The 26300-nt window shown below is 37.0% G+C and overlaps 1 protein-coding gene across 1 annotated transcript in view; it reads right to left on the bottom strand.

Annotated features, from left to right (window-relative positions):
- Positions 1-26300, bottom strand: part of PRKAR2A (protein kinase cAMP-dependent type II regulatory subunit alpha) — a 70780-nt gene that overhangs the window by 19994 nt on the left and 24486 nt on the right. The window lies entirely within an intron of this gene.

Here is a 26300-nt window from a genome sequence, read left to right as displayed (position 1 = left end):
CAATACAGTGGTTTTCTTGGTTGCACCATTCTATATCAAGATATGACAAAAAAAAAAGCGTAGTAAACAGAATTGCTTGTGAGACTTACCGTATATTACCTATTTGTGTGAAAGGGAAAAATAGAAAAAAACCAATTTCACATATAAGTGTCAGGCACTAAGAAATTTTCTTTTTTAACAAATAGGGATGTCTATATTTGCACCAAGCAACAATTTTCCCTGTGCATTTTTGGTCACAATTTAGGAAGAAAAAATAGTTCAGTATACTGTAGTCCTCAACTTACAACCAAAACTGAGCCCAAAATTTCTGTTGCTATGTGAGACATTTCTTAAGTGAGTTTTGCTCCAGTTTACTGCCCTTCTTGTCATAGTTGTTAAGTGAATCATTGCATTTGTTAAGTTAGTAAAATGGGTAAGTGGATCCGGTTTCCCGATTAGCTTTGTCCGAAGGCTGCAAAAGGTTGCATCATAAATATGAAGCAGTTGTCAAGCATCCAAATTTGATCATGTGACCATAGGGATGCTGCAGTGGTCATACTTATGAAAAAAAGGTCATAAATCATTTTTTCAGTGCCACTGTAATTTTGAACACTCACTAAATGAACTGTTGAAAGTTGAGAACTATCTATAGTCTATAATGGAGTCAAAAATTTATGTTCAAAATTTCAGGAGCTTAACATATATTTAAAAAGTCAAACAAACTCTATGCCAAGATTATGCTGAAATATTATCACAACAAAATACAAGTTAATAATTATTTGCTTCAATGTGCTCTTGAAACTTTCCCAAAGAAAAGCAGAGGAATATTTTACATACATCAATAAGTAACATATTGGACTTTGGACAAGGGTATAAAATTTATATTTACTGTACAGTTTACAATAATAAAGTGCAAAAAAGGGGAAATATGTGAATCAGAAAATGTTAAACCATTCAATTTGCTTCCTCAATAGGAGTCTGCAAACTTGATCAGCAAGCTCACCTGGAATTTTGAAAGCATATCATGAACACCTTCATAAAATATTTGCTATGGTGAGCGTCATCAATAATTGTTGGTTTTAAAATGATTTTGCTAGTCTTTAATAATGGGTATGTATGACACTGACTTGACTCAACTCCTGATGAATTCATGGATACAAGCTATATAGCTTTCTTGGTGATAATACAGAAAGGTTTGTTAATGTATGCATTCCAGGATATATTTTTGTCAGTTTGCTAATTTTATCTCTTAATCTGGGATCTCCATGTCTTCTTGAACAGGAGCTTAGCTTTTTCAAGATCAGCCAGAATCTTAATACTATTTTAATTGTTACTGTATTTTTCTGTAAGCATTTTATATTTTTATAAAAAATGTTTTAATGTAAGTTTCTAGGAAAGATACAAAACCTAGAGCATCGGAAAATATGTTTGATCAGAACTGGGTTTGAGTTTGAATTTTCAGAAAAATGTAGAACTCTCCAGTGTATATTTGCCACATACAACCTAGATGTAATAATGAAACCTAGATGTAATAATGAAGCCTACATGCCACTAGGAAAATCTAATCCAATTCTACCTTCCATTTCCTTATTAGAACATAGAATAACAGAGTTGGAAGGGACCTTGGAGGTCATCTAGCCCAAACAGGAGTGTTTATACCATTTTAGATAAGTCGCTGTTCAGTCCCATCTTGAAAGCCTTCAGTGATGGGGCACCCACAATTTTACAACAACAGTATTTTATTCTATAGTCTAACTACACAAAACCTTTGATAGATTGCCCTGAACTAAATAACCTTGGGAAGAATAAGAAAAAAAAATCAATTTCTGAAAATCTGAAATAAACTGGCAATTCCACAAAAGTGTAAACAATTTGAGAGGTAGCTATACAATTATAGCATACTGGCAAATTCAGCAAGACTGTAAATATCAAAAATGTTGTTGTTCTACTATGAGGACGCAAGTTTTCCAATGACAAAACAAGGCAAAATTACCTCTGAAAAAGGGAAGAACCCACCTCAGGTGGTATTGGATTTAATACAAGAGAAGTATTACTTTTTAAATTACCATATTTTTTGCACTACAAGACACACTCCCCCCCCCCCCGCCAAAGTGGGTGGAAATGTCTGTGCGTCTCATAGAATGAATATTGTGGAAAGGGAGGGGGTTGGAGGCTGCGATCGGAAGCAGCAGACAGGCATCAGCGAATGGAAGGCAATAGGCGGCAGCGATCCCTGCCGCCTAGAACAGTTGATCAGTAGTATTCCGGGAGGCCAATCCAACCACCAATCAGCTGCTCGGTAGCAAAGGCTCCAGCATTTTGTGGCGGTGGCAGTTCAGCTCAGTTGACTGGTGGTGGGTGTAATGGAGTGAAGTCCTGACGAACCACATGCTGGGGCTGCGATAAGATGCTGAAGCTCACCTGTTTGATGTTTGCTGCAAGGACTCTAGCCAGATGAATATTGGATGGATGCTGGGAGGCAGTGGCAGATTTTTTTCCCCCTTGTTTTCCTCCTCTAAAGCTAATGTGTGTATTATAGTCCGGGCAATGTTATAATGCCAAAAATACAGTAATTATAGATTCAGCAATTAATGCAAATCAATGTGAACTATTATTCTAAATCTAAACTACATTACTTAAAGGCGTCCATAAAAAGTTTCCATGTATAAATAAGTTTACACATGTTGCTTTGAGTAAGAGTAGAAAAATAATTAAAAGTGACATGCCTTCATTAAAAAGTGGCACTAGGATTTAGATTTTTTTTCTTAACAATTACAGCATTCTAAATCGAATCAAATAATCACAAGACAATCTGATACTAGCTGAAATGGAAGCTTTCCAGGTTTTTGATATTTTATTAATGAAAGAGCATTGCTCAAGTCATTTTCCTGTGTAAAACACCACATATTAAACCATGTTTATGAGCTGCTCCCTATATTCCAGCTTTAGCCAAGGCAAACATTCCAAAATATCTGAGCTGGCGTGACATGAGGAGTTACTGCTAGAATTCTCAACATGTCAATTAAAACACAGTAGGCACTTTTTAGGCTGTTTCCTCTAATCCCTCCCAGTATGACTTTTCCATTCCAGCTTAACTTCATGTTTTCTCTGAGTAGGAGACCATACTTTAAACACTGTGGCAGTCACAGAACATTTTTATTTTTAAAAATGCCAATAAGATCTAAGTACACCCAAACATATTCTTGAAAAACCGACGATGCTAGCAACTTCTCAATAAAAATAATAAGATGAGGTGGGGAACTACGTATATGGCAGGTATAACAGCATAATAGAATGTACCATAAAAACATTTTCAGAAAATTGAGAACATTCACAGCAACAATCAAAAGTGTTACTATATATTAATAACATACTGTAGGAATAAGAACATTAAAATAGTTGCCGACTTTTTTGAAATAAAGCTTTTAAAAATAGTTTTTAAATTTTAATAGGTGATATCTATGTATCTATCTTCTAAATATATGCCTAATTAACATTGATGTGACTTAGTCTATAATAACAATATAGATCTTGTTTAAACTTTAGCACTTTATTATTTTTGTTCTATTATTACAGAATTTGCATTATAATTTTTTCCAATTCAAATTTTTGAGTTAAAAAATAATTATGAAAAAAGTAAAGAAAGTTCTTGAACACATCAAGACTAATAAGCTTAAAAAAATATTCAGCAAAGTAATTCCCAGACTAAGGGAAATAAATTTAAAGTGTGTTATTATTCTGATATCCACTTTTTCTTTCACAAATTTGGAGAAAAAATAGGGAATATTCTCCACTGTGACTTTACAATTAAACTTGCTATCATTTGTAATTTGTAATTTCATTTTACTGGAGTTAGCTGCCCAATAAATTTAAATGAAATAAAATAAATAATATGCATGTGCAACATTAGCAAAAAGAAAAGAAGAACCAGGAAGGAAATGAGTAGGTAAACCAGATGGCAAAACTGCAGCAGGAATTATACGTGAATTTAGCTGCTGAAAATCTCCATGCATTATCACCTCTTCCCCTCCCCCCCCGGAGGATTACTTTTAAGAATCATTCCATAATTCAATTTCATGTTCATACTTATTTTAAAATTATGTGGAAGCTTGTTAAACTAGCACTAGCTTTGTTCTTTTCTCTTTATTATTACACAAGAGTCTCAAAAACTGATCTATGTACATAAAATGTAACAAAAGTGTGCTAGTTCAATGCAATTGTTGACATATCATAATGTCATGGCTTTATTGTCTTTCATGTGTTTATTTTATTATTACAGCTGCATAAAGATACACTGTAAAGTTTTTCACATACAATGCAATGGTGGGTCCCGGATCCCATTCCAACCATTACGGTTGGAACAGGCCCGGCATTGTCGACATGGATGCGCGCAGCACGCACATGTGTCTTCCTGTCCAGCGACACCTCCATGAGCCTACGTGATGCCCCAGTTGTTCAGCGGAGCATCATGCAGGCGCTGTGTGCGCCATGTGCATGCGCGCCAAAGACTTTAAAGGACAGGTAAGGAGCCCGAGCGGGCGGGACCCTCCAGAGCATCCTACCAGAACGGTACTTGGTGCTCCGGGCAGCCACCAGTACGCCTGTACCGGGGCGTACCGCCTGCAATCCACCACTGATATAATGCTAACTCATTATAGTGCCTTTTAGTCTGTGCAATTGACTATTTGTTCCTTTCCTGTTGATAAAGGAGCAAACACCCAAGAAATATACCACAGGCAAGCACTTAATAAGATAGCAGTGAAGGCTTTAAAAGGATATTCACATGCCAGGATGTGTCTATACCTACAAAAATAATTGTGCAGATAATAGTTTCCTTATATGAAAGTGAAAAAAGAAACAGGACAGAAAGAATATTGATGTTTTCGAGGCTGGAGAAGGTTCTTAAGAGAGCATGAATAACCAAGAAAAAACTAAACAAATGGATCATAGGAAAAAAATGATCTAGACTCTAGAGTTTATATTCAAGGCACAAAAGGCCAGACTCAAATTATCCTATTTTGAATATATTATGTGAACATCCAATTCCTTTGACAAGTCTATAATGATGGGAAAGGAAAAAAGATAGCCAGCAATAAACCAGACCGACTCGATTACAGTGTCAAAGGGCATACTACAGTGGTGAGATTCAGCCAGCTAGCATTTATTCGGGAGAACCAGTTGTTAACTTTCTAAGCAGTTTGGAGAACCAGTTGTTGGAAGAAATCTTATTTTGTTTGTTCCACTTTACAGGGCTAATCCTGTAAGGAAGGCAGGAAGGAAACATTCTGGTTTTGTTTCTAGCCTTATCTTTATTGTCCTCGCTTACAGAAACTGCTTTTCCAGTTAACCCTATTACATTTTAATAGCTAAGACGAAGCACCCATCAATGTGAGTGACGTTGAGTTGGCCACGACCACCAAGTCACATGACCACCAAGCCATGCCTACCCAGCTGGTCATTAGGGCAGAGAACCGGTTGTTAAATTATTTGAATGCCACCACTGGCGTACTATCAGAAAACCTGGATTGCCAGGGTGGGGACACGTCCTGAAGATATACCCATATATCACTAGGAGCCAAGACCAATTTGAGGGCATATATTTATTTTAATCCCATTAGATCTTTAATACTTTAATGAAATCAAGCTTTCATATTGTTTTATTACAAATACTTCCAAGGTCTATGAACATTTTATTATTTCAATGAATTCTGTAGAGTATCATTAAATTCAAGCCAGAACTAATTAACTGTTAATGGTGTTTTACTTTTAACTTCTCTGTTATATTTTTTAGGTTTTCCTATGCAGCTTTTGAAACTTTTTCCTGGCTGTATAATTATTATTATTTTCCAAACACAATCAGAAAGAAATATGTAAGCAACAAAAATATACTGTGAAAGTATTAAATTAAGACTTTAAATCATTTGGATTAGTAACCCAAATCAGACTCCTAATGAAACAAATACATTTCAGCCATTTCAGCTAGTTTTTCCTTCAATATCTTCTATCCTCCTAGAGAACACTAAATCTGAGAAGCAAAACCAACGAAGCAAGACTTACTGCTAATAATCAGGAAAAAAAACCCTGAATATTCATGCAGATTGGTAAATTTCAGGATTCATCAATTGTTTCTAGCAACATATTCTAAATGTTGTTTAAATGACATGTAAAAAGTCAAAAACAGGATGCAGTCAGAAAAGTTACAGAAATACTATTTACCATACCTGACTGTGGAAATAAAGGTAGTAATGTCTCTCTGTATTGCCTTACACTTCACACATTTTGGAGCAGAAAACTGATTGTGTAAAGTATATAAAATTTGATACGCTTTAAATCTGCAACACTCCATTTTGAGTTTGAAACAGATGTCTGGGATGCAAGAAGCTGTCCTGCAGGTGAAATAAGATGTTTTCATAATTTTGAAAGTCTTTCGAATACAACCCATCTTTTTTGAGCTGGAAAGGCTATCTAAAAGCACAGAGTGAACATTTGTTAACTGTTGCTTCCATCTATTATGCCCGTCTCTGTCTCAAGCACTACATGGAATATGCCTAGAGAAAGTATGTTTGTCTGGTCAGTCTACCAAGCATAATTTACTTAGCAATGTTTAAAAGATAGTAAAAAAAAGACTACCACTCATAGCATATGCGTATTATGGATTCTGAGTTTTGAAAACTGCATTAATATTTGCAGCTCTACACTTCTTAAGACTTGTAAAGTGAATGTTCTACTACTGAAATGCATTTACACATTACTTTCTTAAACAATAAACAAGTATCAACATCATTTAGTTAAAAAAGAAAAAACATGTAAAGTCAAGGATTTTCATTACTGGAAATAGATTAAGAGCTAAAATAAACCTAGCATTATGCTTTTATTTTTTGCCATCTAGAAAAACACTTAGTAAGGTATTTAAATATATGAGAGCCACTTTGATGTAGTGCTTAAAGTGCCTGAATTAGAAAGTGGAAGCACATGATCTTTCTTTAGGCATGAAAATAAGCTGATGCCTTTGGGCCAATCATTTTCTTTCTGTCCCAACCCCCCAGAGTTATTGTGGAGAATATAATAAGAGGCAGGAGCATTATGTACCGGTATGTCAACTGTACAAAATAAAGGCAGGATATAAATCCACACTCACTTTAAAGAAGATGACCAAGAGCTGTAGCAAGCAGAAGAGAGATAAAATGTCATTGACCTGGAAAGGATTGGAATTTTTAATTCTTTGTTCCTTGAGGTGACATGTTTTGTTTTGTTTTGTTTTTGTTTCCTGCGTTTATTCAAGATATAATATAATAGGTTTCTTTAGTTTCTCAGTGAAAAATTATTTAATGATAGTCACCAAGTTTCAGAAATACAGTTTTGGAAAGAGAGTCTGTGGCCCACTAGAGTTGCAATTGTCCGTCATTGCTTAAAGTATTAAGTAGTTTGCAGCTACTTTTGAAATAAATTGAAAATATGTTTGCTTAGTAAGTTCTTAGAGTATGAGAGATTAAGCTTGCTTGATTTTTAAAGCTCTGATATCTACAACCAGGTGTCCTGCTTTTGAGTTTCAGGCTAGGACTAAAGCAGGTGAGCCTGCTCACATACAATTGATCACAGGACTTCTTTCTGAGCCCCTGGACTATTGCTGGTATTTAGTGTTGAGGGGTTTTAAATTGCATGCTCTGGTTCTGAAAGGTTCAGGAGTTTATTGATTTATTCAGGTAATCTTTGGCCCAATGCAGACAATGCAATGCAATGCAATGCAATGCAATGCAATGCAATGCAATGCAATGCAATGCAATGCAATGCAATGCAATACAATAGCAGAGTTGGAAGGGACTTTGGAGGTCTTCTAGTCCAACCCTCTGCCTAGGCAGGAAACCCTATACAGTTTCAGACAAATGGCTATCCAACTTCTTCTTAAAGACTTCCAGTGTTGGAGCATTCACAACTTCTGGAGGCAAGCTGTTCCACTGATTAATTGTTCTAACTGTCAGGAAATTTCTCCTCAGTTCTAAGTTGCTTCTCTCCTTGATTAGTTTCCACCCATAGCTTCTTGTTCTACCCTCAGGTGCCTTGGAGAATAATTTAACTCCCTCTTCTTTGTGGCAACCCCTGAGGTATTGGAACACTATCATGTCTCCCCTAATCCTTCTTTTCATTAAACTAGACATATCCAGTTCCTGCAACCATTCTTCATATGTTCAGACAGATGGACATTTTTCTCTCAAATGGGTGGTATATGATTAACAGCTGATCACAATATATTTAAAAATGCTGAACTGTGCCTGTTGCACACAGATCATTTCTTGGTCCAGATGAAATTCATCATTTTTTAATGATTTTTGGAGAAAGGGGGGAGGGGGTGTCAGTTAAATGGTCCATTCGGAGCATTTTGTGGATTCAGATGAATTACATAGGACACAGGGATTTTCTAGATGATTTGGCAAGCAATTTATCCAAGTGCTTAGTGAGCCTTTGGAAGTGGGAGTTGACTCAGATGTTTAATATGGTTGAATAGCATCTATCATCCAATCCCATCAAGCACCTTGGTTTAGCAATGAAGCTCCAGAAGACATAATGGGAAAAGGTATGCTTGGAGCACAAGCCAGAGTGGAATGGGACAACTCGCCACAGTCATCTCACTGTGGCCAAAATGCTGCAGCCAACTTGCCGCAGGACAATTCTATGCAGGATTACTCAATGTGATAAATATTATCTGCCACTGTTTCTTTGACATTATTTCCATTGACAAAAATGGAAATAATTTAGAAGAAACAGTAGCAGATAACTTTTATAGCTTAGAGTTATCTTGCATGGATTATTCCATAGTGAACGGAATGTCGCGAGGTGTTGTGGCAAGATTGCCAAAGTGAAACTGCCACGCAGAGTTGTCCTACACCTCAAGCAGAGGAAGTGAATATTATGGAGCACAGGTAAATTTCATGTTTAAGCCTAGTTAATGTTGGTTCATCTCCTCAAATATTGCCGCAGCAAGTTATCTAGCAGCACCATTTAGGATTGCCATTTTCTTTTCAGTAAAGATAGACAGGAAAGTCTTCTGACAGGCTGCAATGTCTTTTTAGGTAAGGAAGCAATGTTAGATGCTCTTCATGTTTGTATATTGAGGAAAATAAATTAAAAAACTTGTTTTTTATCAAGAAACATGCTATCTTCTTTCCCTTACTCGGTTAGAATATTTTTATACCAAATCCTCAAACTGCTTATTTATTTATTCCTTATATAGTTATTGTTGTTAGTTGTGAAGTCATGTCCGACCCATCGTGACCCCATGGACAATGTTCCTCCAGGCCTTCCTGTCCTCTAACATCCTCTGGAGTCCATTTAAGCTCACACCTACTGCTTTGGTGACTCCATCCAGCCACCTCATTCTCTGTCATCCATTCTTCTTTTGCCCTCAATCTTTATATAATTGAGTTGCTCACATCTAACACATTCTGTAGTTTAAAATGTTAAAACATAGCTGAAAGTAACAACTAGTCTTTTGAACATCCCTATTTCTAGTACAATTAAAGAAAGTGCAGCAAAAAGTAACCATGTTTTTTACATTACTCCAAAGCTTTCCACAGAAAGATCATTTCTGAACATGCTTTTACATAAATATTTGTCTCTCTCATGAGAAAATATGAACTATAATTCTGCTTTATTTAAAGAATGGTTAAAAATATCAGATCAATGTAACTAAAGCAAATTTAGTACAGCACTGTGTGCCAAATGTCATCATGTCTCAAAAATAATCAGAATTATGCTTGTGTCATCACTTTAACAAGAGTGAAGAAAAATGTGTGAATGTTAAAAGAACTTTTTGACACAACACATTAATATTCTAATTTTATTTACTATTACTGCACTGGATTAAATAGACAAATATATAACTTTACAAAGATTATTGATAATCTGAGAAACAGATAGTATTGTTATAGAAACAAAATTGTACTTTAGTTTGAAAAATTACATAAGGTGCAGAAAGAAGATAGGCAGCATAGAAATATATATTCAAGCAACCAACCACCTTGTTCCACTGGCTGTTCTACTCATTAACACAGGAAATTCCTTTGAATGTGTCCCTCAAAACCTTTTTTTATACTTTTAATCCACTGGCTCCTTCTTTCTAAGGCAATGGAGATCAAGGCTACTTCCTCTTCTAGATGACAATTCTTCAGATTTTTGAAGACTTATTATATTGTCTCTCAGTCATCTCTTTTGGGTACAACATTCATACATCTTTTTAATTGATCTTTTTAGATCTGGTTTTCAGACTCTAACATTTTGGTAGTCTTTTTTTTTGAACTTGCTTCAAATTGTCAGTACTCTTGATGAACACTATTGCCTAAATATTCCAAATACAGACTGACCAGAGTAATCTATCTCCATTACTTTTGCTAGGGTTCAGACACTTTAAATCTACAGCATTGTCTTGAGCTACTAAGGTTGTAATGCTATTAAGGAAGGTTAATCGGGCACAAATTGTTTGCAACAAATCTAGGCTGACCTCTGCTAATTATAGCAGGCAGATCAGGGCACTCAAAAGATGCTAATAAGGTACCCTTATTACCCACAAAAGGGAAGTATTGCTGGAGCATAGAAAAGGAGAAGTACCAAAGGAGACAGAGTGGAAAAACAACCAGTTGTATGGGCATATCTGAACAGAAGTGAGGCTAAAATGGAAAGGGGCCTTTAACCCCAGCCTGTGAGGGTAGAGTGCTGCATATAAAAGGGAGCCTTTGCACAACTTCTTTAAAACCCTGCATGATATGAGTCCAGGTTACCTCTAAAACCCTAACTCTAACCTCAGAAATCTTCTCACCCCAATGGGGACTGGCCTGCCCCATTCATGTTTGCAGAAGGAGTGTGCTGTGGACTCCCTTGGTCAAGAAATTCCAGCTGGTGGGATCCAGGGTTGGCTTACCCCACAAAAGCCAAGGGAGATTGGTAGAACTTATTCAGCAGAGGAAGAAGACATCTTATTTTCTCCATAGGATACAGCATACATAGCCTTCTTATGATTCACAATTTTCATTGTTCTGTGCATGTCCATGAAAGAGCCATGAATATTGAATTGGGGTTACAAATAATTAAAAGCAAAGGCAAATTCATAAATATGGAATCTATAAATAACACTTTTTCTTGGTAGGCTATATACTAAGGCTCAAAATACTTGTCTGGCACTTTTAGTAAAATATCCGGAATGTAAAAAACACAATACCAGGATACGGTTTGGTGGTATACTTTATCTTGGATGTAACCCAAACATTTTAATAATTGCCAAGGACACTTAAGAAAGATATAATCCATGGAGATGCTGAACAGGGAAGCATGTGTGTTAAGATAAATATTAGCTTTATTGATATGAACTTCTAAGGCTTCTGAAAACTTAAATTATATTGCAATCACTCATCCTTCTAATTATATATATTTGTTTTTATTTTATACTTTTTGCCAACTAAATACCAGCTAAATCATCCTAGGTATCAAGTCTTGACAAAGGATTTCTAGAGAAAGAGATACACATGAGCTAAATTGCTTGAGAAAATTGCCAATTAAGAGATGATGAGTTATAGATGATTGTGTACTTTTATAACTAGTCATACTATGTCCTGGACAGTTCTCAATGAAGCAGCTTCTTGGATGAGAATGGGTGTTGGCTTATCTGAGATGCTCATTCTCTGGGAAGGTGGAGACAGCAGCCAGCAATGGATTAACTCTGTTATCATTCAATGGAACTAAGTCTGAAGATTTCAATATCCCACCTCCTCTACTGGATCCTCCAGCTTTTAAGACTCAGTTTCCTTAGGGATAGGACATGCTAATTTGACCTCAATATCAATTTGGCATAAAATTCATTCCTTTTGCAATAAACTTGCTCCCCTGGCTTCTTTTTCATTCGTGAACGCAGCAGGGGAAGCCTAGCTGGTTGGAACCATGCAGTGATCAAGGGGCTTTGCCTCGGGGGGGGGGGGGGCACGCTTCTGTCGTTCCCCCCCTCCACTTAACATTGTTTGGAGGGGGTAAGTCAGAAAGTACGTCGGAGTGTCCAGGAGAGAAATGAAATGTTTTCAAGGGAAAAAAACCAAGGAAGTCCAGTTGCCTTTTGGAAAAGCACATTTGGGACAACCATGACCTGGATGGTTGAGAATCTCTCCATAGACATTTAGTCATACTATCCCCAAACACCACAAAATAGGCCATTTTATACATGAAAACATGAGGAAAAATGAAGCACGTACCTTAAAATCTCCATTGTAGCATCCTTGGTTCTCTCTGAGTTTGATTATTTTCTTGCAATGTTTTATAACCAAACTAAGTAGGTAATGATATGTCTTCAAGAAAACTACAAGCCCAGAGGGCACCAAGGGCCTCACAGTTCAACCCTGATCTACAAATATTCTCTTCTATTGATTCGCTTCAAAATAATTGTCTTCTGCAATAGCACTACACTTGCATTATACAACCTCATGGTTTGCAAAACTATATATTTCATTCTACTGGCATAAAAAATACTGTATTAGAACACACAAAATAATCTGCTGTTAAGATTTGTCTATTATTAGAATCTGAAAATCTGTTACTGACATCACTATTTGCAAATGTGTAACAGTTGAAGTATTGCACATTTCTAAAATGTTAAATATAGCCCTTTACCACAAATGAGTGCATGATTGGTACTGATCAATTAAGATGTTAGTATTCTTGTTTAATTCTTTCAAAACACAGGATTTTGCTTGTTTTCACAAGAGCTAAACACTTTTAGCTACACTAAAAATACTATAAATTTAGTGTTTAAAAATACTATACATTATGCCTTTATTAACAGGATGCAGCTGGCTTCTCTAAAACTCAGCCAATTTTTCAAGAACAGCTTGAATGAATCAAGTTGCATGATAATTTATCAATGTATACAGTAGAAAGTATTCCACATGGAAGATTTTTGTATTACGGTAGTAAATTTAACATCAATTATTCTATAGACATATGTGAACATAAATACACTTCACTGAAATGTTTGGATTTTTTCAACATATTTCTACACAGATATTTGATTCGTGTCAATAATATTAATAAAGTGAATATAACAAATATCGTGCACCATTTTGTAACCCACTTTGTAATTTAAAATTACTTTGATTTGCTTTTTGTTGCTGGAGTATATATATCGAAAGACCACTCTGAGGCCTAGGAATCTGAGAAGGGACTTTAAAAGATGGCCAAACAATGGACATCAATCATTCCACTTGTTCTAAATATCATTTACAAGGGGAGATGATTTCAAACAACTGTCAACCTGCCCAGACCAGGCCATCCCAGCAAACTCAGCTGAAAAGCAAAATGCTGGGGGGAAAAGTCTCTAACAGGCACAGAATGTCACCACATAGCCTTATATCTCTGATAAAAGAGATATTATCTCCACCTTTAAAAGGATGACAATAAGGACAATAGGACATAAACTTCTTTTAACTTCCTTCCTCAAGACGACACTAGGGCATTGCACACCAAAACAACTAGACACAAAGACAAATTTTGCCCCATGCTATCTCTCTACTGAACAACTAATTCCCACAATACTGTCTTCTGCCCTAGGATGTAAAACCACGTAGTAGGGCTGTACAATATTACTATTATTCTTCTCATCTTTCCTGTTACCTATTCCTTTAGCATCTTATTACTTTGTATCTTACGATATATGTTGATTGCTTGTTTTGTATCCTATGACTATCACTGAGTGTTGTATCTTATGATCTACGATTACTATATTTTATTATCATGCTCTGTTGACAATATTGAAAACATTTTGTGAAAATATTAATTTAATATCAACTTTTCCTGTCCTCATATATTAATAGCCAAATTCCCCATTTTTAATTCAATCTTTCATGAAATATCAATCCCAAAGTTTATCCATACTTGGTGATGGCCATTATAATAGTATAGTAATTCCTTATGTATAATTTTTTTCTTCAGATGACTATCCCACAATAGCAAGCATACGTAATAAAAAATACTTTAAAGTATTTGTCCTAAAATTAGTATGTTAAATGACTTCCTAAGAACTATATGAAGAAACAAATGAATGCTAGAAGCTGAAATCACCCCTGGAGGGATGAAAACACTCCACTTTATGCACTCTCCTATTGTAATGGCAATTATGAGGCACCAACTACAAAGTGTCATAGATTAGCAGATGAGCATGCAAAGCTCCATCTGCACAAGTGGCAAGTGCATAAAACCATTCCATCCACCCCACCGCCAGTCCAGGGAGCCGGAAAGGTTGGGAGCTCCTGTCCTACGTTCAGAAACTTGCTTTGGTAACACTAGTGTCAGACCTGGAAGTTATCTTGGGCATTGGATCTTCAGACCTGCCACATTTAGTGCTGTGGAAAACTGGGAGGGGGGGAATTGTATGGAGCTGGGAGATACATAGTCATAATGACATTCCTTTCTCAGAGTCAAGGACATTCTGCCCTGCATCTTGAGGGGTGTGACTGGGAGGCATCTCCAATTGGGATGGTAATTTGGTTATTCCATATGATTGATATGTGGGTGCTGGGTAGGAACTTAAGACTTTCTTTTGGGTAGGGAAAACCTGGAAGCTTTCAGATTGGGGTTTTCCCAGATGTGCCAATATGACATCTCTAATAAAATGGAACTCTGAGGAACTTTAAGCCTCTGAGTCTTCTTTCATTAGGGGTGTTACTTGAAACCCTTACATTAACCCAAATCTCCTTTAAACTTCAAGCAGCTTCCTGAGCCCTGGGGTGCTGTCCGGAGTCCTGAGCCCTGAACGTTGACAACTAGTGGATGACCATTTCTGGGATCTAGATTGAGGGGAGGGTGTTAATGCAAAAATCAAAACATTCTGTTTATAGAAGTCTTCTATGTTTATAGAAGAGTTCTTATGTAGGCTTGTAGAATTATATAGTTTTTTTCTTCCTATTGTTTTACCACACATGCAGAGTCTGGTTTTTTTCCGGATCTACCAAGTGTTAATACACTGATTGTGATAGGAATTGACCAACTGGCTTGTTGACCAATTCTGACATTGTAGACTGAGAGAAAGCAAGTGACTGGCCCAAAGTTATCCAGTGGCTTTTATGCTTAAAGTGAGATTAGGTTGTCAATCTCTTGGTTTCTAGCCTAGTGGTGTCTTAACCACAAAAACAAACTGGCTTTAACTATACAGCTAATCCCTGGCTCATTAAAAAAACTGGAGAGAACAATGTTGGACAAATCTTTTCCACCTGGATTTTGTGGTTCTATCAGATATTCAAAATGATATTGTAGATATAAAATTGTCATGTTTGAGTTTCTAAAGTTTCATTAACACACTCAGTTGTGAATTCTATAAAAAATTCAGCAAGTCCTTGACCTACAGCCATAATGCAACCTGTCTATTATGGTCACAAATGATGATGGTTATTAAACAAGATGGCCTCACATAACAACCCCAATCCACTGCTCTCCCTGATACAATTATTAAATGAATGTGCAGGTCATTAAGCAGAGCACAGGGTGCCATGGGGTGGGGAAGTTTCTGGGAGATCTAGTGCAGGCACGGCCCCCTTACCCCAGGCCTCCCAAGGGTTCTCCTACCCACTGAGATTCCCTGCTCCATTTTCCACTCCTTGGGGATCCTCATGGCCAGGTCCCTGCAGACCTCTCCCCCACATCACCCCACCATAGATAACTTTGAATGGCTGCTAAGTGACCAGTCATTAAGCGAGTACTACCTGTAGAACCCAAAACTGAAAATCTGAACATCATAAGAGTTCATTTAAGCACCATATTTCAACAGGTCTTGAGATAGGAGCCCTATATATACCACTTTGAGCTCCTGGAAAAAAGCAGGATATAAAACTCAAGAATAAAAATAAATAATCCATGGATCTAATTCTATGAAGTACATAAAATAACACTTAACGGCTGTTTATTTCTCCACAACAAAAAGTCTTTCCTTAGGTTACCATGACATTTAGAATCTGGCAAGCTAATATAATAATACTTATTGCTAGTCAAAATATAAACTCAGTTCAGTCCTATATATTTGAAAGCCAACTGACTCATCACATACCTTTCTGAAATGGAAGGTCATCTTATCATTGCTACAGAACTGCATACAATGTGGTAAATATATTCATAGGCATAACCTTGGCCTTCGTAATGAAAAATGATTTTGATTACAGCAATACTGTACAAAACGGAAGTTATACTGGTTTAAAATAAAAACACTTTGACTCTTAAAAAAACTATTCTTATGTATTCAGTTTGGGACATATAACCAAGAGTGCAAAGGTGAGATATATTGCCTTAAAACAGCAGTTGTCACAATATGGGGTAGAAGATTTAATGAGTCTAGCTTCAAAGCACTACCTATGAAACAGAGCCTGTGTTGGATCTTTGTAACAACTGGCAAGAGTCCATCAATTATATCTTAAGAAGCCATTTGCAGTGTGATGATTGCTAAGGGACTATTTAAACCTTAATTTCTTTTCTGAAATTAATGGAGAATACCACCCAGAATTGAAACAAGCTCCCAAAAGAAAGAGCCTTAACTAGTGCAGAAAATTGTAACCAAATAAAGACAGTAATGTAGAATCAGGTTCTTAGCATAGTGGTACCTCTACTTTGCAATACTGCTGTTCTCAATCAATATCACAAAATCTCAATCACACACTAAAGGAGTCTGTAACCATTTAATAACTAATTCCAGCATGAAAAATGGAGAAAACAACTGTTCACATTTTCCATGTTGTCTAAACTTCAATGAAGTTATATCATTTATGCTCCTTTTTGTAAATTCAATCTTTCCTCATAAAACAATTTCCCCATTCATCTGATTTATTCTTTTCAGGATTTTTAAAGCATTATTTTTAGTGAAAGAAGCCCAAACAGTAAACAGTATTTCATAATGTTAATTGCACCATAGATTTGAATGAATCCATGTTGAATTGAATAAAACATGAAAAGGTTATTTTTCTATGCTCTAGTTACCATTTCCATTTCTGTCAGAAACTGTTTTTTTTATTAATTCACTATTCAAAACTAGTTTCTCTCACCTCCAGGAAGTAAAAACATGTACTGCCACAATTAAATCTATTTTCAGTTGCATGCTGCCTGAAGAATACTCTATTCCTCTTGACTATTTTTAAACCTGAATATATGAATTACTGAAATAAAGTCATTCTGAGGCAGAAAATGGGGGCAGATAGGAATAAATGAGGAGATCAAATGTGGTCAGTTCCTAAGGTGAACAAAATCAGTTAAAACTAACTGAGATATTAAACATTCATGATTAAAAAACAAACCTTATTATAATAAGTTCCATTCTTTATCTGAAATGTTAACTATGAACAGAAAGTATCCTAACAATAACGATAAGTATATCTTTAGGAATACTGCCCATATTTCCTTTTCGATACTGTGATTAGTATAATACTGAGGTTGACAATACCTGTGAATGTTGCTCTATCTATATTATTCCTTTAGTGGACCATCAAGAATCTCAGTTTAACAGCTTACAGATCATCAAAGGTATTCATATACCATTTTAAATTTTACTAGTAATTACATTCCTGCAGCAATCTCAAGTAAGGAGAGGAATTGATTGATCTCACAAGCTGCGAAGACAGAAAAGTAAACTTCACCTGAAAGTGATAGAAGTAAAACTGCAGGGGGAGATGAAGGGGCAAGGAGACAGCAGAGGCGAGGAGAAACAAGCAATAAAGATGGAGGATACAATAACATAGCTTTCAGCAAGAATAAAAAAGTTCAACTTTTGATAAAAGGTAAATGCAAGCTTATGATTCTCACAATCCCCAGCAAAAGTGTTTGAAATTATTGCAGTTACAATTAGGAGAGACTTTGGGTTGAGAAAAATCTGCATACCCAGAAGGGTGTCTCAACTAGTTTAAATAATTGGATAAGTATTCTAGGGACTTGCCCATCCATTGCCAAGATCTCTTTGTACATAGTAACTTGAATTCATTATGTCCATAGCAACCATGTTGCACATGACATTTTGGCCCTTTGCATTCAGTGGAACAGTTGGGTCTGTTCTTTCCCACTGGACAATGGGCATTACCTGGGGCTTTGGAGTTATTTGTGCTCAAAATGATTTTCTAAAAGACCTTAGCAACTTTGGTATAGCCATCAGTGCTGGTGTTGCGTTGTTTCTCTCTCTCTCAAGGTTGCATTTTATTTGCTTGCAAGATGCAAATAGGCAGGCAGAAGCTTCCTAATTACCTAGAATATTTGCAGGCAAACACATTTGCTTCTAATGAAAGACTGGGCAGGGGAAAAAGTCTTTTTGCTTTCTCCTGGTTTGTTGGAGATCCTACCTATGTATTAAGCATGGTGACTAATAATATCAAAGAAAAAGAAGAAGATAATAAGAGCGCTAAAGAGGATTTCCTAAGAACGAGTAATTGTGACTTGGCTAGTAAAGGAAGTGAATGGCACTGAGGGAAAGAACCATACTACGAAGACAGCCTGAGAGCTACAATGGTGCTAAGAAGCAAGATTTAGGTACCAGTTTGCTAAAGAAGCTAGGAGAAAGTTAGGGAACTGATAATTTTTTCCCTATTCGCCATTCTCTTTACTTATGACAGCAGGAAAGAGAAACTAAACCCAAACTGTTTTCAGAGCTGCTTTCTGTACCTGTTATTAGTCTGATCTTATTTTAGTGTCAATTTTTCACTGGGCTCCTTGACTTCTAGCACTGGAGCTTATTACAAGAGCTTGCAAACCCTTTGCAATGTTTGGCTATCAGAATAGTGTCGTCAGCATAGTTTGGATTATTGCATCTTCCTCAAAATTTAAAACTATGCTCATCTTTTTCCAAAAACTAGTTTCCATTAATGTATATATCATACCTAGGCTGTCTCACATCTTGGCCAAACTTAAGCCCGTCTGTTTTTTTCATGTTCTGACCATACTGTGGTTTCCTGACCTGTGTGTAGGTTTTTACATGAGGCCAATGGTATGTTCTGGGATTCCCATTTTTAAGCACATTATACAGCTTGTAGTGACTAACATAGTCAAAGGTCTTTCTATCATGAATGAAGTAGATACTGACTTCTTTTTGGCATCCATTGGCTTCCTCAATTATCTAGTGTGCATCAACAATAACATTTCTGTAGCCTTATCTAAAGTTCTAAAGAATGTCAGATCATTCTAGGCCTTATTTTGCTAATGTGTGAATTTAAGATATTATAAGATCCTTTGTACACTCTAGTTAAGTTTTCTATGTTTGATACTGTTATATAGAAAGGATGTTGGTCCTTTACTGATACACCTATTCTCATAGTGGGGGAGTAGCATCCAGGATTTTTTTTTAATGATTTTATTTAGCATTTATAGGCCGCCCTTTTCCCTGAGGGGACTCAGGGCGGCTTACAATAGTAAGGGAAGGGGAGTGAAAGACAAAAAAGGATGGGTTGACTTCATCCGCTCATTGATTGGACTGAGTCTGACAAGACTATTAAGCCATGCCCATGTTGCTAGGCAGACCCAGTTTCTGGTGAAGGACTTCTATCAGACTCGATGTGTCATCTTCTCCAGACAAGTGTTCATAGCTCTAATATCATTTTTATTCTCCAAAAACAAGTAGTACTAGTAATTGAACAGTCAAGTAATACATGTCAAATTAAGGGAGGGGCTGGATGCTACTCCCCCACTATGAGAATAGGTGTATCAGGTAAGGACCAACGCCTTTCTCTATAGTGGGGGGAGTAGCATCCAGGCTGGGGCGTACCAAAGCCACAGTGTCCCCTGGGAGGGCCTATACATGATATATATAGTCTAATTTATAGTTCTTTATGAAAGGTGAAGGCGATGCCCACGTAGCAGCCCTACAAATCTCAGTCAAAGAAACTTGCGTAGCCCAGGCTGCTGAAGTAGCTGCACTTCATGTAGAGTGGGCTGTAATTGTCCCTGGTACATGGACTCCCTGAGCTTGATACACAGCTGCAATAAAGGCACGCAACCATCTGCCTATGGTGATAGATGTCACCTTGTTCCCCAGAGATCCCAGCTGGAAGGAAACAAATAATGCTTCGGACTTTCTAGTCGACAATGTTCTCTTGAGATAAATTCTCAGAACCCTCCTCATGTCCCAAGGTGTGCTATTTCTTCTCTAAAGAATGAGAAGGATCCAGACAGAAATTAGGCAGGACCAATTCCTGAGACCGATGAAAACAAGAGCAAACCTTGGGTATGAAGAAGGGATCCAGCCTCAAAACCACTCTGTCATGATGAAAAATACATAAATCATCCCTGGTAGACAAGGCCTGTAGTTCAGATATCCTCCTGGCGGAGGTGATGGCCACCAAAAAGGCCATCTTGAGCGTAAGAAACCTGAGACACCTTCTGTAGCGGTTTAAAGGAGGCACCTGTAAGAGCGTCCAGCACCTTGTGTAAATCCCAAGAAGGGTACCTATGTACCGTGGGTGGCCTAAGGTTAGAAGCCCCTTTTAGAAACCGCCTGACCATAGGATGCTGAGTCAGTGTTTGTGACCTCCCATTATATCGTAATGTCCAGATCTCTCCTAGAACCCTCGACAGAGGTGGATTGTAACAATATGTTATCTAAATAGCACTGGAGCCGTATAGGTACCTATCTCAGGTACGCTGCCAGTGCCTCCAGTGCCTTTGTAAACATCCTAGGTACAGATGACAATCCAAATGGTAATGCCCTGTACTGAAAGTGGTGCCCTAGATAACAAAACCTAAGATACTGCCTGTGATCAGGTGCTATGGGTATGTGCAGGTAGGCCTCAGCAAAGTCTCTAGTAGTGAGGAAATCCCCCTGCCTAATACCCCCAAGGATGGAATGAAGCGAATGCATTTTAAACTTCCGATAGCACACAAAATGGTTTAGTCATTTGAGGTCGAGAATAGCTCTCCAGCCACCTAAAGCTTTTGGGATCATGAAAAGACTGGAATAATAACCCTGACCCTGTTGATCTGGAGGCACAGGCTGGATAACCCTAATATCCAATACGTGTTGAATGGCTTCTTGCTTAAGCTGCCTCCGGGTCAGGTTATTTGAGACTGGATAAGTCCGGAAAAAGCTTGGGGGGCTGGAGAGAAATTCAAGGGAGAGCCCTGATCTAATAGTGGATTGAACCCATGCATCTGAGGAAGATAAATCCCAACGATCGCCAAAATAAGCCAAGTGTCCCCGATGGGTGGGGAGCTGACCTAGTTTTTACAGTAGGAGCACCCTCCTCCTCCTCCTTGAAAGGGGCGCTTCTGCTGTCTACTCTTCTGCTGTCGATCTGGCTGGTATTTCTGCCTAGAGATGTAACCACCCTGATATTGTCTGAATCCTGTGTATTCAAACTCGACAGCCTGAATGAAGACCCATAATCCTGACCCCGAAAGGAGGACCTGTAATCTTGAGCACGAAAGGTAGACCGCCGGAGATATTGTGCAGGCTGGAAATTGCCTTTCTTGGTGCAGTGGGAAGCACCTTCCGCTTGTCTTTGTTTTCTACCAAGAAGGGATCAAGAACAGTCCCGAAAAGACGCACACACCCCTAGCAAAGGGTGCTGATCCCAGATGCCATTTATGATGTATGTCTGCCTGCCACTGCCGTAGCCATAGCAATCTGTGAGATGCTACCGAAGATAAAATTGCCCTAGAGGCAAACCTGGCTGCAGCCAAAGTGGCATCTGAGGAGAATTGGATGGCTGCCACCAACTTGTTGATGTCCTAGTGGGACCTGACGTCTGCTATCGGGATTCGTTGTTGGAGATCCTGCAACCAGAGCAAAGAAGATCGCTTAAAGAAGGAAGAGGTTGTGGCCGCTCTCACTGCCCAGGTTACCACCTGATAACCCCTCTGTAGAGTAAGATCCGCCTTTTTGTCCTCAGGTTTTAAAGCATCCTCTGGTGCCCCAGGCATATTTGCAGAAGTATGCAAGGCGGTCACTGGCGCATCAATAGTAGATTGCAATAGCACCTGGGCCATGTCTTTGTCCACATTGAAGAATGTCTTGTTATTTGAAGTGGGCATAGGGCCCAAAGTGGGGGACACCCACTGTCGCTTGACATGGTCAAGGAAGATCTTAGGAGTGGCACTGTGTCAGCCTCGATGGCTTGTTCTGCAAAGATAGTCTCAGCAGATATTCCCTGAGGTTGCACCAACGACTCTGATGATTTGTCTCCGAATTTTGAAGAGGCCTTTGCCTTGAATAACAAGGACTTGAACAAAGATGGCTGAAACAGGCCAGAAAAGGTGGGTTTGGAGGGAGGCATGCCTTCATTTTCAGAGAGATTTTCTTCTCTAATTTTACCCTCCTCCGAATCTGAGTCCTGATCCTCCTCCTGATTGAGCAGGAGAGTTTGGAGGGTTCTCCTCCAGGATGTCCACTTCGTCTAGAGCCCTAGGGATTGGCCCCCCATGAGATTGAATCCGACGTTGCTGAAAAGCAGCTGCCATACACTGCTGGAAGGCTTTGAACATCATGTCCTGAAAGTTAGGAACACACATGGTGGGCATTTGATCATGACGCACCCCTGCAGATGTAGAGGGAATGGAGATCTTCCAAGTTCAGAGATCTTTTAGAAGACAGTTCATGGTTTTTTTTTTACATCTGTTTTCATCTTCAATGACTTTACAGATATTATAATACTGGCTCTTGTCTCTTTGAACAACTCTCTGAAATTCTTCATTTAACTTCTTCCTGAAATTTTTAAAATCTTTTTGAGTTTGATTTCTCTCCTCGACAATTTCCACTGTTTTTTTGTTCTGACATCCATATTGTATTCATCTATTTTTTTTCATCTTCGGCAGACTCTTCAAATTCATCCTTAAATTATTATTTAAATTTATTCTATAATTCTTTTGGTTTTCTTATCAATGAGGTTCAGGAACTCATTCAAAGTGATTCCCAATGTTTTTCTTGAAAATGATGAGAATATGCTCAAAAACACATTGTGCAAAGAATTTGCCTTTTTTTTTAAAGATTACCTTGGAATTTGCACATGAACAGTTCATGATCTGTTTCACAGAGTTTGAATGTTGTAATTAAGGTCCCCACTTCTTTTAAAAGTAATGTAGTCAGTTTTATTTCTCTGTACTCTATCTAGTAACGTCCAGATACACCACTGTTGTTATTGTTTGAATACAGTGTTCGCAATGAAGGAATTGTTTGATTGGCAAAAATCAACAGGTTGGTCTCCTCCTTCATTTCTGTTTCCTAAGTCATATGACATATCTATATTTTCCTCAATATTTCCAATTTGAACATTCCAGTCTCTAATCAGAAGCAACATGTTTTGCTTCATGTTCTGTCAATTACAAATTGAACTTGATCATAAAACTCATCAACTTCTTCTGTATCAAGTGACTGAAGCAGAAACTTGGATGACTGCCATATTAAAGTGTTATCTGCAAGGTCTAACTGGTATTATTTGGCAATTGATTGCATTGTAGCCAAGCACATATTGCTATACCCTTCCTAAAAGCTATCCTATCCTTAGTTTTTCATGACCTGAGTTCAAATATTTGCTTAAATTCTTCACTACAAGTCAATGACCCAGACTAAATAAAACTTACTAAATAATATCTACAATATAGAGGTTAAAATAGAACATACACAATAAAATAAAGTAAGATATACAAAAGAAAAATATACAATCATGCTTGCACTATTTTGGTGCCAGAAATATACAAGTTTTACAAGCAGCAAAAACAAACTTTCAAACTACAAGAGTTACCTTTGGTCCTTAGCTGCTAGTAAAAACGCCTCATAAAATTTGTCTCTCTCTCCCAGAAATGGAGTAGGAGCACTTTGGATATGTTGCAATGGAAATTGCTATATATCTTTTTGTGTTCTTTTACCAGCCACAGCATGTCCTGAGTAGCAAACAGTGTGATCTACCAACTAAAAGTGTTCAAATCTGGTCTATCTCAAGCTGCTGATACCAAGGATGTCAATGTATAGTTATTTCATTTCATCTTTCACAGGTTGACCTTTTCCTCTGTTTACGCTTCTTATGTTCCATGTTCTTACTGTAAATTTTGTCTCTGTAACTTTGGGTTTTCTTTTCCTGTATGGCAACATTGGCAACTAGGTATTCTGAAGGCTTTAATCTAGCCATAAACATCAGTACCAGTACCATTAGAACTCGAAAACAAAACAATTGTCACTTTTTCCTCAGTAGCATGCTGATAAACCATCATTTGGCACCATTTTATTAATTATTTAAAGTTTTCTGTCAATGTGGGGTTTGCTTAGAAATACAGTAGTAGCTTTTCATGGTCTTTTCCCGCACAGTATGAATTGATATCCTAAAATGATTGTCTACCTCTAGCATCTTTCTATATTGCTGTTTCCCAATATAGGTTCCTGTTTGTTTTATCTGGGCAGCTGGGATGACCTTCAGGCCTTGAGTCAGGCTGGGAATAAACTCTTGGCATACAGTATACTTCTAGTGTTCTGTACTCATCCCTCCCAATAATATCCCATCCAACCCAACTCCAGTGTATGGAATACATTTCTTTATGCTTTTCTCTTTGTAAAAACAAGTCTTTTAAAATAAAGCAAGAGTGAAACATTTGGGATTATTCTTTTCTGTATTTATACCAAACATCTATTACAATACTTTGTGATACGTAATCTCTTATAAATTGCTTCTGTTTGTAATGAGTTCAAAGGCCAGGTTATTTAAAAAAAGATATAATCCATTCTGCAATAAATTTTTGAATCTTGTAAAATCTTGAATTTAATCCTTGATCTTTTATTGAACCATATGTAGTTCATTATTTGTTTAAGCTTTGAATTGCTCATTTAACTCCTGGAAGTTTATTTTCTTGAAACAGTTTCATTGTCAAATGAAAAGCCAATAAAAATAAAAACAGGGAGAAGGAGTAAACTTTGTTTTGTGCCTTTCAGTATAGTACAATGTTGTGATACAAAATCATTTATTATTATAGCAACAGCACTTAGACTTATAGACCTCTTCACAATGTTTTACAGCCCTTTAAGCGGTTTATCATGGTTTCTTGCTTATGAATATTCATAATAAGTCCCAATATCCGATGCTCTTAAGTGACACTCAATCCTGAAAGCAGGAGAGTTCAGTTAATAATCAATATATTTTAGTTTGAATTTAGAAATGTTAAGGGGCCCATTAGAATCAAATTATTTAAAGATTTCTAACAAGCTAAAGGTTTTCCATCTCTATCAGGCAAAGACTGAGTCGGAACTGGAGCCAAGCAAGAGAGGACTGGAGGCGTGGCTTCAATTAGGACTGTTTCTGGAGATATAAAAACATAACAACCCACTAATGGACCCTCCTGCACCATCAGCTGGAGAATCATAGAAGCACAGAGTTGGTGTATTCATATAAAAAAAATTAAAAGCCACAGTTCATCTTTTATTTGCAATAATAAGCATAAAAGATCATGCTAAATTGTAAAAAATATAATCTCCACCAAAAAAGATCATGGCCACTTTTTTAATAACCTCCAAAATATATCCAATGTTCATGTGTTTTTTCAGAACTAATTCAACCTCAACAGGGTGTATTATTTCAATTTAAAAAATGTTTCTTTTCTTTTTAGTACTGCCAGGAAATTTCGCATTTAGTAAAGAAATAGGTCTCTATGACTTTAGGCAAATCTTTCCCTTCTTTATCAATGAGAATAAAGTCTTCTTTCTATGATGAAGAAAGTTTTTCATGTTCCTAAGTCTTATTCATGAATTAAATGAATGAATTAAATATTTAACCAGAATATTCTATAAAGTGAATATTTTTGCTTTTGCATAATTTTTTGTCTAATTGAGCAGGAGGTTAGATTAAAAGACCCTTCCAACTCTGTTAATTTCAAACTGGCAAGGATTTTTGGAAGTGTTTGCCATTAGCTACTACATAGACCTGAAACAGAATTTTTATATTGGCATTTATATTATATTATTTATTATGCACCAGCTCAGAGTTGCTTTAGATGAGATGAGCGGTTATATAAATTTAATAAATATATTAACTAATTCACAATTAAATAATGATAACCTGGAAAATTACACAACTTCTGTGACGTTTGTACATCCCTTATTTATTGATTTGTATTTTTATTTCTTATTGTTCCATTTCTTTGTTTATTTGTTTCCTTTAAAAATGACTAATGAACATATTTTAATGGAGCATTCTATCATACGAAGAGAGTCTTGATACAAGGAGAAAGTTTCTTAATCCAGGTTTGACTTGGATATTAGCTGACTACTTTTCCACTCATTCCTTGAAAACGAAGTTTTACTGAAGCTAACCAAGTTTTCTTAAATAAATAACATCTGAAGTTGTTTTCAAGAAAATGTT

This window comes from Thamnophis sirtalis, unplaced genomic scaffold (genome assembly GCF_051295495.1).
Source record: "Thamnophis sirtalis isolate CommonGarterSnake01/CBP01778 unplaced genomic scaffold, rThaSir2_p1.2 scaffold_3, whole genome shotgun sequence".
NCBI lineage: Eukaryota > Metazoa > Chordata > Lepidosauria > Squamata > Natricidae > Thamnophis > Thamnophis sirtalis.
This window is presented reverse-complemented; position numbering and strand designations above follow the sequence as displayed.